This window comes from Alligator sinensis, unplaced genomic scaffold (genome assembly GCF_000455745.1).
Source record: "Alligator sinensis unplaced genomic scaffold, ASM45574v1 scaffold1102_1, whole genome shotgun sequence".
Taxonomy (NCBI): domain Eukaryota; kingdom Metazoa; phylum Chordata; order Crocodylia; family Alligatoridae; genus Alligator; species Alligator sinensis.
In genome coordinates, this window is record NW_005842342.1 from 1,383,403 (window position 1) to 1,403,343 (window position 19,941).

The 19,941-nt window shown below is 44.0% G+C and overlaps 1 protein-coding gene across 11 annotated transcripts in view; it reads right to left on the reverse strand.

The window, feature by feature from the left end:
• Positions 1-19,941, reverse strand: part of LOC102368712 (serine/threonine-protein kinase Sgk3) — a 99,588-nt gene that overhangs the window by 57,460 nt on the left and 22,187 nt on the right. For 6 of the 11 annotated variants that reach the window (XM_006028816.3, XM_025210216.1, XM_025210215.1 and 3 more), the window contains exons 1-2: positions 4,488-4,622; positions 837-938 (exon numbers count right to left, since the gene is read on the reverse strand). The exons of 2 other annotated variants lie outside the window; for them this stretch is intronic. The gene's annotated coding sequence lies outside the window, so the exon portion shown is untranslated. Of the gene's footprint in view, positions 1-445; positions 522-836; positions 939-4,487; positions 4,623-6,911; positions 7,136-19,941 lie in introns of those variants that run through there. 3 more of the 11 variants (XM_006028813.3, XM_025210214.1, XM_014522332.2) reach the window with 3 other exon arrangements.

Consider the following 19,941-nt stretch of genomic DNA (forward strand, 5'->3'; position numbering starts at 1 on the left):
CCCCCCAGTCCCTTCCCCCACACCAGACTTACCACCTGGAGACACCTGTATCAGATTGGTATCAGCCAATAGCCGATATTTAAGGAGGCATATCGGTATCAGCCCTCAAAATCTCTATCGGTACACCCCTGACCAAAAGTTAACTATTTGCTTAAGCCTGGCTAGCAGCTTCCTACCACCACCAATAAAACAAAACAATTTAAATTCCCTTGCTTACCACCACTCTGGCTGTAATCCTCCCCAGGATCGGTCTCAAAAAGTAACTAAACATAACGTAAAAACTCAAAAGCTCAAAAACAAAGTTAGACAAAGCCAAGTGAAAGCCAACTACCCCCCATTTTAACACTTACATAGAAATGAGAAATTTGGCCCAAAGCATAATACAAAATTTTAGTATATAGTCACAATATTTTCAAATGATATTTTATAAAAAATGTATACATACACACTACTGTAGCAGCCAAAGTCTCCAATCAGAATCATAGCTCCTTGCTCCTGGCACTATGTAGGTTCATGAAAATAAGTTTCTATTCCCCAAACCTAACAAAATAGTAAAGGAAGCACACATGTCCAGACTTCCTAGCTACGATTATTAGTCAAGCTATAGCCTAAACTCTATAGATTATATTAAAGTTTGAGATCAAAATTTAAGTACCAATGTTTTTCAAAGAACTAAAAGAAACATAAGGAAGCAGACAGGAAGTAGAGAATGCGCTAGAGAAGAGGAATTTTTCTTCAAGTGTACTTAAAGGAGAGTCAACAGAAACAAAAAAATGATTTGTGCCTTCTATGGGCAATTCTAAAACAGCCGCAAAGAGAAAGACAGCTATACTAACCTTTCCCCTCCTGAGCTGGATTCAAATCCAGGGCTGGGTCATATATGAAATCAAGAGAGTTGGCAAACTCTAGCCAGGTCTGGTTCCAGCTGCAGGAGGCACCTGCAAACAATAATTCCAGTAAACCCAGTTTCTCTCTCCTCACTAACTAGCATCATGCAAAATTTAGGAAAGCCTGTGAAAGTGCTGATGTTCAAATACTACCCAATGAAAGGGCAACTGTGGCCTGTTTCCTCTTTACCATAAAAAGATACAACTTGCCACCAGGGAAATGGCACGTATCACACAAATCAACATCCAATGTAATATTAAAAACAAAACAAAGCAAAAATGCAAGATGACAGGGACCGTCAGCACGTTGTGGCTTGAGAAGTCCATCTAAATCCTAACAAAGCTAACTAAATTTTGTGAAGGGACACAACCAGTTAGTTTGGATTTGCTAAATGACCAAGACGAACTATCTTTAAAATAATGTCCATTTTAACGTCTTGGGGTCTTAAAAGAGCATTCTATTTCTCTGCTGTGTAGAGGTGTTTCTAGCCAGGCTAAGGACCAGCCATCACACCTGGGTCCATGTCTCCTTCCCTCTTTCTCAGATGGAAAGCACCACTCAGCACCAGCCTGATTAAAAAGCAAAATGTATACTCATTATCCTTCCTAACTGTGAAAGGGCAGAGGAGAGCAAGCAAAAGAAGAGGTGATGCACAGCTACTTTATCTTCAATATCCAGGCTTTCTAGGGACAGGGGAAGGTTTACTTCTCAGTGCCCAGACTTAACTCTCTCCTGTGACAAGCAAAAACTAAATTGTTGCATGGGAAATTACAACATCCACAGCTAGTCTAGATCCATTGAGATTCTTGCTTATTGGGCGACAAAATCCCATGCTGCTGTCAAGGACTGACTAATGGAGCCTGTAGTGTGCATAGCTATTGGCAGCTAAGCACACACTCAGCAAACTGACTTAAAAGCAGCCCTCCAAGAGAAATTTTTTAGCCACATCATTTAATAATTCATCTCAAAACCTGTCTCCAGTGAAACCATAAGGGACAACAACTGGATCAAGTGATGAACAATGAGTTGCTACATAACGCTTATCAGTGAGGTTAGCCACACACAGGTTTTGGGGTTTTTTTGACTTCCTTTATAAACCTTCCTTTGAAATAGCTCCAATCCATTTAGGCAATAAAGACTGGATGCCTCAGGACAGTGCCATAAGCAGGGATACAGATTTTCCATTTGCTAGAGGTATACCAATACATTGGTCCATATTGCACTGGCACCAATAAAAGAAAAATTGACATTATCAGCTTTCTTTGGCTGATGTGGCCAATAATGTTGCTAATAAATGCTGCATGCATGCACATAGCCAGCCTGGCAGCTTGGAGAGCAGCGTACAGCTAGAAAGTCTGTTGTGGGGAAAGGGTGTGGGGTGGGGCATATCCAGCCCCCCATGGTGAGGGAGGGAGTGGGGCTGGGACTGGGGTTGGGATAGGGGCAGGCAATGCACAGCCAGGGCAGGGTGCCAGATAGAGCCGCAAGTGACTCATTGGGAAGGCGGCTCCTGCCAGTGCACACTCCCCCGGGGGGAGGCATGGGGGGCACATGCCCCCCTGAGCTGTGCACGGGACAAAGGTGGGCTGGCACTGCAGGCTGGTGCTGTGGGCTGGGGACAGGGTGGCACCAGGCTCTTCCTGGCAGAGGGGCCTGGGCCAGGTCTACATTTGGGGTGGACGGTGGCAGTGCTGGGAGAAGGGCTATGGGGCGGGATACAGCCACCCCAGAATTCGCTGTATCCCCTCTATAGCTTCTACTCCCAGCACTGCCCACCCCAAGCGTGGCCCTGACCCAGCTCCCACTGCTGGAAAGAGGCCAGTGCCACCCCGGCTACAGCCCAAAGCTGCAGCCCACCTTCACCCCGCGCACAGATCAGGACGCACGTGCCCCCCATGCCTCTCCTGGTGATGTGCACAGTGGCAGGAGCTGTTCTCCCGCTCCCCGTGCCTCCCTCCAATGAGTCACTTATGGCCCTATCCTGCACACTGCACCACCCCGGCTGGGCAGCACCTGCCCCTGCCCCACTACCTCCCTCATCATGAGGGGGAGGGCTTGATATGCCCCCTCATGCCCTTTCCCTCCCCTGCCCCCCCAGCAGACTTACCAGCTGGACACTGCTCTCCAAACTGCTAGGCTGCATATTGGCAATTGGATCAGTATAGGCCTATATAGCTCGTTAATAGATCAGCCATCGGCATCAGGCCAAAAAAATCGTTATCGGTGCACCGCAACTGTTTGCTGTAGAAAAACATGGACTTTCTTCTTTAAAGGAGAAAAATGCAGGAAACCACTGGTTCCCCATTGCAGGCTAGCAGAGTTCCAGCCTCCAAGGGGCTACTTGGGGTTAGGCGGAGCAGAATGGCAATCACAGGCAGGGGGCACGATGTGCACGTGCATGCACACACATGCATATGGCAACCAGGCAGCATGGTAGAGAGCAGCTCCCTGAAGGTAAGTCAATGGGGGGAGCAGGCATAGATGACACAATGGGGTGGGCACAAACAATGCCCTGGGGCATCCTTTATTTTATACTCTTTAGCTGAGGCCCCTCTATTTGAGGTCAGTCCCAAGATCCCTTTAGCCAATTTGCCAGTCGGTAAATAATTAACTCAAAATGTTTGACCACCAGAAGAAGCTTTGAGGGGGTATGTGCCAAAATAGAGGCTCCCCCAGATTTGTGTGCCCACAGTGGGGCACAGGTTTGCAGCCTGACTGTACTGGCATAGGCAGGAGCCACCTCCGTGGCCCAGCAGGCAGGACCCGGCATGGGTGGGTGGAGCAGGACGGTGAGACTTGTTGCCACTGCAACCCCTGCACCAACTATGCTACCAGCAGCTTGAGGGAGGGCAGCGTGCCCCCCACCCCGGTCCATTACTCATGCTGCAGGTGACATGGCTGTTGTAGGGGTCCTAGCAGTGGTGGCAGCAACAAGTCTCACTGCCCTACTCCGCCTTCCTGGGCTGGGTCCCACCTGCTGGGCTGCAGAGGCAGCCCCTACCTATGCTGGTTGGACAAGGCTATAGCCCCATGCCCCACTGTGGGGTATGTACCTCCCCATTCCCTCCCCCCAACATATCACCTATTGCATTGCCTATAGTTGGGCATTCCCTCTGCCCCCCACACCCCAGCCCTGCCCCATACCCCCCTACACACATACCAGGGGGCTGGAGCCACTAAAAAGCAGGGCGGGGACTGGACCCCTATCCTGGTGAGAGAAGGGGGCAGGGGGAGCTCTGATTTTCTATGATAAAAAACCAAAATCAAATGCTAAGATATATAGGTATTTAGAATGTATTTTATTATAATGGTTAAGGCACTCACTGGTAGGCTTCCAAATTGATATATTCACAATTTTAAAGCAATAAAACACATTCAGCTGATATATATACACACACACACACACACACACACACACACACACACACACACACACACACACAGCAGCACTGTATTTTAATAATGGGAAAATGTGGATTTTAGGCTTTTTAAAAGCCGAGATTTTGGATTTTTTTTAAATCAGAGAATTCTGGATTTTTAAACAGAGAAAACCAGGATCCCTGGTCATAAGAATGAAACTGAGTTTTGGTCTGAAATACCTCTGGGAGTTCTTGCTTTTCCCCGCTCCCATCACTCAGTGTTTTCAGTTATGTTTCAGCAGACAGACAAGCTTCCTTGAACCATAGGCAAGTGAGTCATGACCAGAGTTTGCCCCCATCAATACACAGCCAATCTAGTATTATTTGGAAAATGGGATACAAAGAGAGAAATTTCAGCTGCCAATTCTGACAGTTTTGCTATCTTTCAGCAGCTCTGGAGAAGTAATTTTCCATTTTGCTACGTAAGAAAATGAAGTTCAAGCAGCAACTTAATTCAGAGAGGTGTAGTGATTAGTCACACTTGAGTCTTTGAGCATGAAAAGCTCTTTATAGAAAATAATATTACATCCCAAATCTCATAATTACTAGCATAATTAATTACTAGCCAACAGTGTAGCAGAAGGCTGCAAGCAGCCCCACCCTGCCCTGCCTCCCTCCCTTCTTCCTTGCCCCCATCCATGCTCCAAGACAATCTGCTTCCAGGTTTTTGTTTTTGGGGGGCTTTTTTGTTTTGTTTTTTTGCAGCAAGCCTGCCAAAATCATGGACCTCACTGCTTAAGGATGGCCCGAAACTGCAGCTTAATTACACTGATTAAGCCTAGGGAAGCCATTAATCCACACTTAACACGTGGATTTATGGCTTCCCCAGTCTTAATCAGGATGATTAAGCCATGGTTTGGGGCCATGTGGCAATCTATGGGGAGAGACGGGACTACTATGGCCCCTTAGCCAATCAGGGGCATGGGGGGTGGGGAGGGCCCATTGTGCTCAACCCACAAAAATTGTGGCTAGCCCTGGGAATCTTCCCGCGAAATCAGTCAGCCACCTCCTCAAGTTCAGTAGACCCCCCTACCAATGACATTAAAACCGCCAGGCTGCGACAGCATGGAGTACATTGGGAAGAAAATAAACAGGTTTTAGCAACACAGCTGGGGGTGGGGGGTCTGGGCAGCCTCCACTCACCCATGCTCCTGCCTAGACTTACCTATTGAAGGACTTGGTGATCTCTCATGCATACACCATGATCCAGAAAGATCAATGGTTGCCTACTAAGTACTACTATGGACCCAATTCACCATTGCCCTATCCCTTATATAGTCTTATCACTCATACAAGCACAAAGTGTAAAACGTTAACAATTTGGAGCGGTAGCATTTTACATCTATCTTACAATGACATAAAGCACAAGGGAATGTCAAATTCAGTCTTATGTATTTTAGTCACACTAAGAGATAAGGGTCACAACAGGTTTCTACAAGCATCTTTAGTGGAAAACATGTTTAAGCCTATAAAATGACTGTGACAAGATTCTGATTTACAGCCAGACATACTAGTGTGGGTTAGTGAATAATTATATAGTGCATGATTAAACTACCATCAAAATATTTTTAAAAAAGATAAAAATACTGCTTTAAGAATGTAAGGTTAGTAAAAGCAGCAATTCTTTACTGTTATACCCAAGTGTCTCATGATGTATCCTTTCACATAATACAGACACCAGGTTTGACTATGGTTTAAAACTACAGGGACAATATTCATGTTGCCATGTGCCTAAATATAAAAGTTAAGAGTTAATGGCCTGAATTCTTCCCTTAACCCCAAACGTTACCTTCCTAAAAATATTTGAGGGGTGCTCTCCTCCCCCTTTAATCTGAATTCCCTTGTTTTTAACTACTTCATTTTACACAGGCTCATATTTCATTCAGCTCTCTCCCTCTCTGAGACTAGAAAATGAAGAGCCGTGACTAATGCTGGGGTGAATGCCAAGCTCAACTTAGGTGCCAGGCCTGGCACAAGCCAAGACAGCTGTGAAGCAGCTAAGTGTGGACACCAGCTTCAGTAGGAAACAGACACAGCTCTCCCATGAAAACAAAAACAAAAGCCCCTCTCCATCCCTGTCTAGGTTGCTCTCACCTTAGTTGCCTCCGCACCTGAGGACTGACACTAGGGATTTCCAACCTGGGTGGGCAGCGCCAGGTGGGGCAAGCAGCAGAGGCCTGGAAATGGCGGCAAGGTGAGAACACAGGGGTGCAGCAAGCACGGAGGCAGCACCTTGCAGAAAAGCAGAAAAGCCCACTCCACATCCTCCCCCTGCATCCCAGAGACCCTCCTCCCTGCCAGTGCCTGGCGCAAGGCAGAGCCTGAAAAGCCAGGGCTTGTGCGACTAGGCTTCAGAGGGCAGGATTCAGTCCTTTGCTGGAGTTGCCAAGGAGCAGTGGGGAGTGCATATATGACCCCAGCCCCTGCCCCTCCCTCCGTGCCAGGCTGAGGTGTGCACCAAACCCTCCCCGTCTGTCACCTGGTGCAGGTGCCCCAATCTGGTCTAACTACACCCAACAGTGTGGGGCACTCACTGCAACTCAGCTGAAAATGTGTGTCCCATGGCTATGAAGAAAGGTCGGAAGCCCACAGAAACAGTCTCACCTGTAAATGCAATGGCCTGGGAGGATTATCAGGTGAACGGTGCCAACTAGGGTTCGCTTTGCTCTCATTCTCTCACAGGCAGAGAAGAGAGGGCTTAGCGTCAAGTGGAGCTTCCAGCTGAGATCTGGCAACTCCTTCAGCTCGAGTCGCTCCTCTACCCACCCGCAAGGCAGCCTTCTTTCACGCCAGCAGTTGCCAGGTAGAAACTCTCAGCTTCTCCAGCAGCCGCTGCAATGGAACAAGCCCATATATGGGGAGATCAGGAGGAGGTGTGTACACCTACCACTCACCCTGGGGAAAGCCACTTCATGCCCCGAGTCTCTCCATCTTGGAAATGCAAAGCTGCCAGCGTTCAGCAACCTGTGCTTTCGCACTTCCCCAGATTAAGGGACAGGCTTGTGTCTTCGTCAAAAGTTAGGATCATCTTCCTTTAAGTGGCCCTACGATCAGTTTGAATATCATGATTAGGTCCTACAGGGATGTTTTGTTTGATGTCCAGTTCCCTGCATTACTTCTCCCTAGCAACATCATGCCTATCTATTAGATCTAAAAATATGGCCCAGCATAAAGCATTAACTTCATGGGAACAGACTAAAAACCAGAAGAAGGGGGGTGAAAAATAAAGCAGCCCCACCAGTTACAATTCCTGCAAAGGGAATAAGAATTAGAAAGGGAAGTACACATCCATTTGTCCAGCAAGTAAATAAGAACTTCTCTACATTGGTAACACTTCCCTACAAATCTCAAACAACTAATTAGCTATTTAAAATCATTTAAGTGTCCCTGTTTTTTTCTTGTAATTACTTGCTGATTTGCACCCTGTTAATAGGATTGGAAGTGTCCTTTTACTTGTATACATTCATATTGACACCGAGGAAACAAGCTTTAGATTGTTAAATTGGGCTTCAAAACTTTTTTACAGTAAATAAATGGTTTAGTGTAGTTTCACTTTCTGTCTCATACAACACACACTTATGCAGTAAACATTTCAGAAACCCTGCAGGGAAGAACATAGGTTTCAATGCCAAACAAAGCAGCATTCAGCAAGTCACAGAAATAGCTCTGTTAGTCTTACAGCTTTGTTTAAAAAAACCCTCAAACCCTGTTTTTGCAAAAGTTAGGTTTTGGGCCTGACTAGGCATGACTACATTCTTGTAACTGGAGTCACAGACTTATCAGTAAAGGCACAGCAAACAGTTTAAGATCCCGTTTTTGAGCATGCCTGCTCTCAGTGTTCCCATCTAATATTACACTAAGCTGTCGTTCATTGACAGTCATCCAAACAACCTTCTAAAACCACACAGAGAAACAGTCTGGCATTGTTTAATCACAACATGCAATCAAAACATTGAAATTACTATATGCACACAAAAGTTACTAAACCAATCACAAATTTCTTTTCTTTACTATGGTCTTTGTTAGACATAGGCAAGTACATCTGGGAGACGGCAGGGTGAAAACCCTCCAGATTATTGAGTGGCTAGGTGTAGCTGACTGAACTCCTTAGCAAGTTTGCTTTTGCTTGTTCTGAACTGACAAAGCTTTCCACCATTTTACGTATTTCCAGGAAAAAAGAATAGAAAAACAATATTTCCATAAAACCATACTATCTAACATCATCCCATGGGTTATAAATTTAGGGTTGTAAGTTTAGGTTAAATAAAAAATAGTTGTTACAGCCTTAGGACTACCAAGTACTTCAGTTATGTTAAAAAGTTCCTTGACATAACATAATACTGTACATTTGTAATGGTCAAACATTTTGAGTTAATTATTTAATGCCTAACAAATTGGTTAAACGGATCTTGGGACTGCCCTACAATAGAAGGACCCCAACTAAAGAGTGGGGAGGGAAGGGGGTAGAACACAAGTCTGGATTGCACTTACTCCACCTGACCCCATTCTCTCTAAACCACAGGACTGGAAAAATCTAAAAAGGACAGGATATCACAGCATCTGCCCCTGCCCCATGCTCATCCAAAAATATAATCCTATTCCTGATATATCCTCTTCCAAATCTACCGCTTGTGGTTAGGTGTAAGGTGACAGTTGCCTTTTAAAACTTGCCCAAAGTAAAATGACATAGTATTATTTAGCCATCTGATTTAGGATGTTATTCAGGAACACTCCTGGGAATTTTACAGTTAAAGTGTTTACTTATGGACACTGCTCAAACAACTTGATGCTGTAATTTTAGTCTATTCCAGAGACTTTGTAGTAGATTTTATCAACAGATTCAGAGCTGAACTTGCCTATTAAATGTAGGTTACAGCTTTCAGCATTCATACTGGTCTTTCTGTCCGATGTCCACTCATACATTTTCTGCATTCCCTATTTATACTTTCCTTTACCCAAATAGATATTCCACCAATGAATTTAGCTTCCACTGACTGCATATAGCCTTTAATCCTAATACAGTGCATTACGAACATTTATTGTGAAGTTCTCCCCACATTTTCAGATTCTTACATGAATGGGGAAAAAAATACACAAAAACATTGCACAAAAATATAAACACAAATATCTCCAGGACTTCTCTAAACCCAGGAAGAGAATGAACTATATAAAGAAGCTACCTTTTAAATAAGTGTTCCTAAAAAATTACTCAAAATAGCTGCTGTTGACAGGATCACAAGACTGCTATGCCTACCAATTTTAGCTAAACTAAAAAGGCAGCAGTACATTTAAGTATCTTAAAAGATAGAAATAAGGAATGCAGAGGACTTGTTAGAACATGGTCCATGCCTTTGCCAGTAAACAATTATTACCTAAAATACCATGAAACATACAAAGGAAAAAAAACACTGAAAGAACAAATTCTCCCATATGTGGTATCTGGAAATTCCATTTTGGGTAAAGCTTATTGAGCGATTAACAAAGCTTTGGAATCATTATCTCACTTTCAAACTTCTGCCAAGATCCTAAGATCACCATCACCTCAAAACAATAGCTTATTTCACCCACACAGGCTCAGACTCCAACCAACCCTGTTTTCACAAAAAATCATGCATGATGATGGCCCACATTTGTGATGCTGAACCTCCAGTTTGTGGGTCCAGAAATCTGGCAGTGGGGGAGGGGGTAGCATTAACTGCAGTTCCCTTGCTGCCAAATTTCTGGACCCCTGGGGAGCCACATAGGCCTGATAACTGGCTCTGTGTGCTAGATTATACTGTCACAAGACCAGACCTGGCCACGCAGTGTTGTGCTGGAGCACTGGATCACACCCACAAACCAACCTCATGCACCAACCCTACATGGGATCCAAACTGAAGACCAATCACATGCCATGCATCCAGCTGAAAGATTGGACACCACTAGTCTACATAAATGCTGTTTTAATTAGGTGACTGAAGATGGTGGTGGGGAATGGGTACAGGGAACAAAACGTACAATACAACCAGAGTATCTGAACACCTCTGTAAAGGCACTGAGCTGCCAAGCTAGACACATTTGTTTTTAATTGCAAAGAAAAACTTCACACACCCCAAGACCTACCTTGGAGAAAAGCTAAAAACACAGCAAGTTACAAATCACAGTACAGATAAACATCCTGCTAACATGCTTCTTCCAGCGGGTGAAGGGATACAAAAAATTCCTTGAAATATTGAATTATGTAGATGTAAGTTTAATCTAACCTAAAGGTGTTTTAAAAAAAAAAAAAAAAGCAGCCTGGGCTATTAAGTTAGTAAGAAAAAACTATGTAGACTTTGGATACCTCCAAGGAAGAGATTCACACGATCCCTTTACAACTCCATGGATAAAAGAGAAAAAGTCAGTAGTTTATAAAACACAGGCCCTAACAGAAAAATGATTTTCATTATGCTTACAGATACCAACACTGCCCTTTATTGGGGGTACAAAAGTATTTTTGAAAAGCTTACAAGTCAAAGTACTATAATGTATAAAGCAAAATAAAATGGTAAAATAAGATAAGTTGGTAGTAGTGGTATAACAAAACTACCCCAACACAAACCTTCCCAAATAACCAAAAATTAAAATCACCCCCCACCATGTCCATCCCCACTCTGCCGCCTTAATAAAGGCTATCAGTAGTACAAAATGATCACAAAACAAACAAATAGCACATGGTTATTAAATTCTGGCGCACACAAAAATATGGATAGCTATGTGAAAAACCCCCCAGCATAAATAGGTGTTCTCCACATAACACAGGAAACCAACATAACTATTATGGAGACTGCACTATATAGACATATGCTAAATACCAAACTGACTGAGGTCAAGCAAGAGAGTCCACATCAGTGGCACAGGAGAAAAGATCAACAACGTGAAAAAAAGACATTCTCTAGCCAACAAAAAAAAAAAGCCTTGAACTTGTTGTAAACTACTCTTCTTACCGTCCTAAATTAACTTGAGAAGATTCTACAGCAAGACAGGAGGTCATGCATAAAGATTTTTACTAGACATGATGCACCTAATACAGTTATATCTAATAATGGTTACAGTTTAGCATGATTTTAAGCAGCTTGCAGTGATGTATGGGTTTAGACCTAACTGCTAATCCCTGATTCAATAGTTAGTGTAAAAAGTGATATATATACACACACACACACATATAAAGCACCTACTAAAAAAAAAAAGTCAGGTTCTCTTTCTTATTTAGTACTGTTAAATTACAAAACTACACCAAATAAAGCATGGGTTGTCACCTGCTGACATCTTGTTCAATAGAAGACATCATTTCTAATAATGTGAGTGCTCCAATGTTCAGATTCACTGGGGACTTGCAGACGTATAAAGACATATGGTGAGACAGATAAATTACAATTTGGATCCCTGAAGCTGACACCACTTCATGAAAAATACATTGTCTGTCTATAGTGGGTATCAACGTTCATAAAAAGTAGTGGCATCACAAGAGGGAGTCTCTCAGTAGCAGAAGACTGCCATTTAGATGGTGACATACTGTGCAGGAACAGACAACACCTTTTTCAAGATTTAGATGACAAGGAGATGGAGTTAACTGGTATTTTTCCAGTCTGAGACTTTCCTTGGCAACAGTTGCAGCAGGTGAAGATGGTTAAGTCTCGAACATGTCACTTCCATTCATTCGTTTCTGCTATGCCCCAACAAGGGTGGTGCTGATGTCTCAGAGACGGACCTTTTTCCTTCCAGGTCCGTTCAACAGAATAAGATACCTCAAAAGCCTAAACACTCCTAGTGTTAGTTCCCTCCCTACCTACACCTTTCCTGCCAGTGTTTGGAGGAAATACACTGTGATTTTCAGTAATCTTTCAGAACCAAGTAGGACAGAAACCTCTGTGTAACAACCAGATTCAAATAGCTTGTGCCACAGCATGTTAAAAATACTCCTTCGCCAACCAAAAATAATTCAAGCTGTGTCTAGCATACTGATGGTATCCTTAATCATTTACACATTGGTACAGATAGATCTGAGAACTCTACTCTGGCAATTCCAAGTAAATCAGTGCCCAATACTGTAACCTACTTTGAGCTATCTTCCTTCCCAAAATAGAGTAGTCACTAAAATAACCTTGCTAGAAGCTGCAAGTGTAACAGTATCACCTTAACAATTAGCACATCAGAAAATGATCAATACAACAAAATCAGCATGAACAGCTGATTGCCATCTACCACCACCACCCTGTGTCATGCCATGCCCCATTCCCTGCCCCCTTCCATAAGTGACTCAATACTACTTGTGCAGTTTATATGCCAGACAGATCAGTGCCTAACACCAAGTGGTCTCCTGGACTCTAGTCAGAGTTTACATATCATGGACAGGTTCAGCCACAGCCTTCTCAATAATCCTCACTACAAAAGAAAGGGTTCATTATCAGCTGCTGAGAGTTTCTTCATACAACTTCTTGATCAGTGGTCTGAATCCCACTTTTTCATTAGAAATTTGTAACTGGACCCTCCTTTGAAAGACCTCAATAGCATCCCTACTCAGATCCAGAATTTTCCTTCTGGCATTTGGAACCAATTAACCTTCGGATTGTGGCCCCCTACATTCCCTCCATGTGTCAAGCAAGGACCTCTTATTGAAAGCCAAGCACAAACCAAGGCTGCACTGTCATCCTGCAAGAATTGATTTCATAATCCGGCATGGCAGCAGAATCATCCACAAATCTGACAATTATTCAGAACAATGACTTACCAGGTGCAAACACGTTAAATGCTGTCAGCCACCTGCCACAGTCCCACCAATTATTGTTGCTTTAATGGCACAGGCTTGAGAGAACAGACTTTGGGATTCACTGGCTTGCAAGAACAAGTAATCAAAATGGACTACCTTGATCATGAACTGATCACTTCCTTCTCCATTTTTAGTTTTCCTTTTGGGGCACAACCATTTTCATTTCTGTTACATTCAACCTCATCCAAAACACGCTACATCAAAGTATGGCAGACATGTAAAGGATGCCAAAGTCACTTGTCAGACAGTGGCCAAGAGATTAATGACTGTGGGCCGGCTCTACCAGGAAATCAAGTCCATAACTCATTTAGTTGGTGTATTCCGAGATGCAGCAAAGCAATTTATACTCCAAACTGTTCTCACTTTCCACATCCCCATATTTGCCAGTAAAATTAGTACAAGTATGATTTTGGATGGACTCTTCTGCACCAGTCATGACCCTGAAGAAAGCTTCAGGCCCATAGGTATCTAAACTACACATGCCAAATGGAAAGGTCTCATCTTTAACCAAATAAGTCTGTGGAGGGGGAGGGGCAGGGGATGAGGGAAGGGGTGGGAGGGTGCAAATCGAGGTCCCCCCCGGTGAGGGAGTGTGTGGACCAGGGGCAGGCAATGGGGTGAGCGAGTGATTTTCATATTAAAAACTAACAGTGGATCTATATAACTTATTCTTGTTTTCTGTTATGCAATTTTCTATTTTCTAGATTTGTACATAAATACTGCAAAATGTACTGCAGTTTTTATACTCTTATCTAGAAAAAGCTGTCATTGCTTTTGCATAACTTCTATGTTGCAACTGACAAGTCTTCCAGTAGTTTGATATGGATAAGAGAATTTTTTTGGCAGTCATTGTGTAAATACAACGTGCCTGCAAGCCAGGAAAAAAATCCCAGAACATTAAATGCTGAAATGTCACTTAAACAATTTTTAACATATTTTACATTTTAAAAATATACTGAGATGCATGTATTTAAGTGGTAAAACCCACAAAAATCTGTCTCACTGCAATATCAGTTTTGTGATACTATTTAAAGGTTAATTTGCAATGTGCATGTATTTATACAACAGAGAGACACTGGCAGTCTGGTTTGTGTGAATAAAAGCAGCATTAAGATTAGGTTCCAAAATTATCTGTAAAAGAAAAAAGGTGTTTACTGTGCTGCATTTATTTAGTCACAGCAACCAATGTTCTCTGATGCTCCTCTTTGATCAGATGATCTTTTTGTTCACTTGTCCCTCTGTTCATTTATCACTGCACCACTACAGGGTACTTGGGCATGCTGACCGTTCTTCAATGATTTGTACTGTACTGTATCCATGCAATAAGTGTCAGATGGGATTACACAGCAAAAAACAACTGTGTGGAAGATACCTGAACTAACTTGGATACCAGGTCCAGTATAGACCCATTAGCATGCAGCTCTCCCAAGCTAAATCTATGCTGCACTGTTGTGTCCTGTATAGCCATATGCCACAATCTTCACTCACACTGTTGGGAGCATCTTTTACCCACTCTGTCCAAACATGAAGCTCTGCACAAAAATAAATGCACCAGGCCTTGTTAAGTATTTAAACATCTTTTACTGGCCTTATATAGTTGTATGCACACAGATAAAGAGCAAAAAGATTATAACTATATAAGAAAAACCCCCCCACACACTAACAATTATTTTGCATACCCTGTTCCACAAACTGCACTGAAACTGATCTGCTAGACACAGTACAAAGGCAGTAGTCATTTATACCTGGTCAAAAGGTTTTAACATGCAAGTGGACTTGCTGGAGCCAGTACAAATCCACACTTGGTCATCACCAGCCCCAAGGGATGGCCCTGCTCAATACAGTACAGGATGGCCAGAGTAAGGGAGAATTGTTACCCTTCATCCATGTAGACCATGTGAAGGAACACCTTGAGAGGCTGGACACCTTTAAGTCAGCTGGCCCAGACAGTTTACACCCCAGGGTACTTAAGGAGCTGGCAGGCATCACAGTTCAGCCACTGGCACAGATCTTCATGAACTCATAGCGCTCAGGTGAAGGCCAATGTGGTGCCTATCTTCAAGAAAGGGAGGAAAGTAGATCCAGGGAACAACAGGCCTATCAGCCTGACCTCTATCCCAGGGAAGATCTTGGCTAAAATTATCAAAGAGACCATTCTTGACAAACTGGCTGATGGCAACACCCTGAGGGACAGCCAACATGGGTTTGTTGCGGGTAGGTCTTGCCTGAGCAATCTCATCTCCTTCTACGACCAGGTGACATATCACCTGGACAAGGGAGAAGAGATTGACATCATATCTCTTGATTTTAAAAAAGACTTCAATCTGGTGTCCCATGATCATCTCATGGAAAAATTGGCCAACTGCAGCCTCAGCTACATCACAGTCCAATGGCTGGGGAATTGGCTGCATGGTTGGACCCACAGCTTGGTAATAGACAGAAGTAAGTCATTATGGAGCACTGTGACCTCTGGTGTCCCCCAAGGCTCCGTCCTTGGGTCTATACTCTTTAACACTTTTATTAATGATGTGGACATTGGTATCAGAAGTGGACTGGCCAAGTTTGCCCATGACACCAAACTTTGGGGTAAAGCCTCCACACCTGAAGACAGGAGGGTGATCCAGGCTGACCCAGACAGACTCAGAAAATGGGCGGACGAAAACCTGATGGCGTTCAACACCAAAATATGCAAGGTACTCCACCTTGGGAAGAAAAACCTGCAGCACACTTACAGGCTCGGCAGTGCTATACTTGCTAGCACCATGGCCAAAAGGGACTTGGGGGTCATGATTGACCACAAGATGAATATGAGCCACCAACGCGATGTTGCAGCTGGTAAAGTGAGCAAAACTCCGGCTTGCATCCATAGATGCTTCTCAAGCAAATCCCAGGACGTCATCCTCCCACAGTACTCAGCCTTGATGAGGCCACAGCTGGAGTACTGCATCCAATTCTGGGCTCCACAATTTAAAAAGAATGTGGAGAAGCTTGAGAGAGTCCAGAGGAGAGCCACACGCATGGTCAGAGGACAGGAGAACAGGCCTTATGAGGCTGAGAGCCATGGAACTCTTCAGTCCGGAAAAGCGCAGGCTGAGGGGGGACCTGGTGGCTGCCTATAAGTATATATGGGGTGTACATCAGGATCTGGGGGAACACCTGTTTACCAGAGCGCCCCAAGGGATGACAAGGTCAAACGGTCACAAACTCCTCCAAGACCATTTCAGGCTGGACATAAGGAAGAACTTCTTTACAGTCCGAGCCCCCAAGGCCTGGAACAGACTGCTGCCAGAGGTGGTGCAAGGACCTGCCCTAGCCTCCTTTAAGAGACATTTAGATGTTTATCTTGCTGGGATCCTTTGACCCCTGCTAACTTCCAGCCCCTGGGGCAGGTGGCTGGACTCGATGATCTTCCGAAGTCCATTCCAGCCTTGCTGTCTATGAAACCTATGAAATCATGTATATGTAAACTGGCTAGGGCTGTCGAACAAATAAAAAATTTGATTGCGATTAGTTGCAAAATTAAAAAAATAGTTGCAATTAATTGCAATTTTAATCACACAGCTAAAAACTCAAAATTATGTGCAGAAAAGCTTATGGCAGGAGGCACAACATGGCATGGTATGGCTCCCAGTGCAAAGGCAGCAGAGCCCCAGCCTGCAACAGGCAGCCCATCTCTGCCCCATGCACAAATCCAGGGGGCTTGTGCCTCCCATGCCTCTCCCAGGGGTGTATGCAGCCATGGGGAGCCACACCCCTGAATGAGCCTCCCATAGTTCCTTCCATGACCCATCAGGGCCCCACTTTGCTTGGGTGTGTCACTTGAGTGGAGCTGCTTGTGTGTGTCTATGTGCACCTCCCCCCCGAGCCTGCACCCAGGCTGCCCTGCAATCCTCTGTGCTGCCACTGCTGCCCCACTGGGTGGCCCAGACATGGCAGAGTGGACACTGGGTGTGGACTCCAAAACCACACGTGTGATTAATGTGTTAAAAAAAATTAACACAAGAACCAAATAACATGTTAATCGTGCATGTTAACTGTGATTAATTGACAGCCCTAAAAGTAACTACTGATTACTTTTACTAACGTGACTTCTGAAACCAAACACTCTTACAGCAGCACTCACATTAATGTATTATAGTGCATAAAATGCAACAGCTGCAATTCATCCTCTTAATTGAGCAATTTTCTCTTAAACCTAGTGTTTAGTTTATAAACACACTTTGACAAACTGAAGATCTGAGCAGTGTGCAACACAGCTTGGTCTACCAAGATTAAATATATGCATGACAATGTTTGTTTGGCTACTACTTTAGTCTCAAAATAAATACTTCAAATTTCTGTTCAGAGCAATTAATTCAGCCTCAGATCCCAGTTGCATTGAGATTCCCATAGAATTACAAAACTAGTGTGGATAAACAAAGCACCCGTTCATGTTGCTTTACATTCCGAGTGGCAGGATGTAGAGGACAACATGAACATGTAGAGATGCAGACTGCAGCTCAGCCCTGGGCCCCAGCCCTTCACTGTCACCACCCTGTGATGCCAACCCAGCCCATTGGTCCCACTTCCGGATGCCCTGTGACCCCATGCCATCTGCTCAGCTGAGCACGTCCTACCCATGGGGTTCCCAGGCTAGTCTCCCTGGAGATCCCATCCACCCACTCCATCCAGCTAGGATAAACTGAAGTCTCCCCAAGCCCCGCTCCCCTCCCCTCGCCTTTCAGCCGCTAAGTATAAACAGCTGTGACAGGTGGCTGAGGCTGGCCAGCCTCCTCAGCACTGTGACAGGTGGCTGAGGCCAGGTCAGCACCCTCCTCCCTGACCCTCAAGAGGTCACCACAACTCCTTAAGTGGCCCTCCAGGCCAAATAATTGCTCACCCCAGTGTTAGCCAGTTAAAAGCATACTTCTACTGTGAAGAATGACTGCTTAAGAAATTAGTTGTGAGGCTTCATGCTTGGATAAGAAATGTGCTCAGTTGCTTTCCTTCCTCTAACCTACACTTCTTCAAATTCTGCCTGGAATCTAAGGAAGTTAAAATGTATTTTTGGCATCACACATTTCTCATACAACATAACCCCGCCCCTACAATTTTAACTATAACATTCCCACACAGCACAACTATTACATTCCCAACTAAACTGCCCAAGCCAGAACAGAATCTAGCTCATTCTTCCATAGCACTGAGTCCGTATGCTTCACTGGAATGGGTAGGAGCATTAAGAAATATACAATCTTTGCTCTAGGGGAAATTACATCTCCACAACAGACAAAACAGACCCTTTATACAAGATATAGAATATAATCTAAAGCTGGTAATCATTTTACTACCATAAACATGTAACTGGATAGTCAGTATTTGTTGTAGATCCTCCTCTATACCCATCTCAACTTTTAGCACAAGAGCCTCAGCTCTTTTAACTCAAGTTGAACAATTTTAGCTCTGAATCCCTGGTTCAATCCCTAGAGATAGCAAACATGTTGGTAATATTTACATTAAAAGCTTTGAAATGATAGAAGATTGTGATATATATAAGCAGCTATGCCAATATAGTCCAATACCAAAAAGATAACTGATAGGATTCCAGATCAGTGAGGACAAGAGGCAGTAAGCAGAGAAAATGAAGTACTCTCTTCACTGTGTTAAAAGCACATACCAGGATTAAAAGTCTTATTAATAAGTCCCCAAGGATCTTATAAAAAGAGAAAAAATATGAAACTTGGGTTTTAACATATTGCTATTATCTTTTCATTTTATGGTCACACTTTTATTTCTTAATATAAAAGGTTGGAACATTTCCATTTACATTAATTACTGCTTCTTCTTCTCTTCCATACTCTCAGATGTAATTACTCAGTAGCTAAATACCTCTTTGATAGTGATGATTGTGTTAGCCGGCATTTTCTTGTGGAACTCATAGCCAGAGGGACACAGACATATACAGGTAGTACACATGGCTTATGTTAGTTTCCTTTGTTTTTGCAAATATTCATACTATGTAATAACCTACATAAAACTTCAGTTTGTCAGGGATTATTAGTATGTTTCTTTCTTAACTTCTATTATTTGAAGGGAGGAGGGAGAGGAGAGTTAACAATCTACTACAGTTTTCTATAATCAAAATGAGTTCAATTTCTCATTTTGGTTGAAAGCAAAACTAATGGGTTGGGGGGACAGAGGGGGCATGTGCCCCTCAGATCTGTGCACAGGGCGGGGGCAAGGGCAGGCTACCTACCGTGGGCTTGGGCTTCTCGCCCTGCTGCCCTCCTACTGGGGCCTCCACAGCCCAGCAGCTGGGACCCGGCAGAGCAGGGCTGAGCATGGAAGTTCCTTGCTGCTGCAAACACCCCCTGTCCACCCAGCAGCAGTGAGGTGGTGGCACAGAACTGTGCCCTTGCTACTGGTAGGTGCTTCGCCATGGCAGCACGGGGCTCGTGGTGGCAGCATCAAGCTTCTCCACCTGGCCCTGGTTTGCCCTGCTACACTAGGTCTTGCCTGCTGGGCTGTGGAGGCCCTGTGGGGAGGGCAGCAGGATGGGGAGCCCAAGCCCACAATTGGCAACCCACTACTACTATTTCTCCACTTTTGCACATTTAAAAATACAGGTAGAGAAGATGAGTATGCCCATTAACACTTTTGCTACCTTCCGTAGGAAGTTTGGAGAGTTCAAGTATCAAGTGAGATACAGCTAAAGTGTTTGCAGAATGGATGGGTCTGAACACATTAATCATAGAATCTTCATAAACTTCCCTTCCTTCTAAGAGCTGCCCTTACTACTCAATTCATTCCCTCCTCAACCCCCTCCTACATGCAGTTCCCAAGTCTCCTAGCCACTTCTTGTGTATT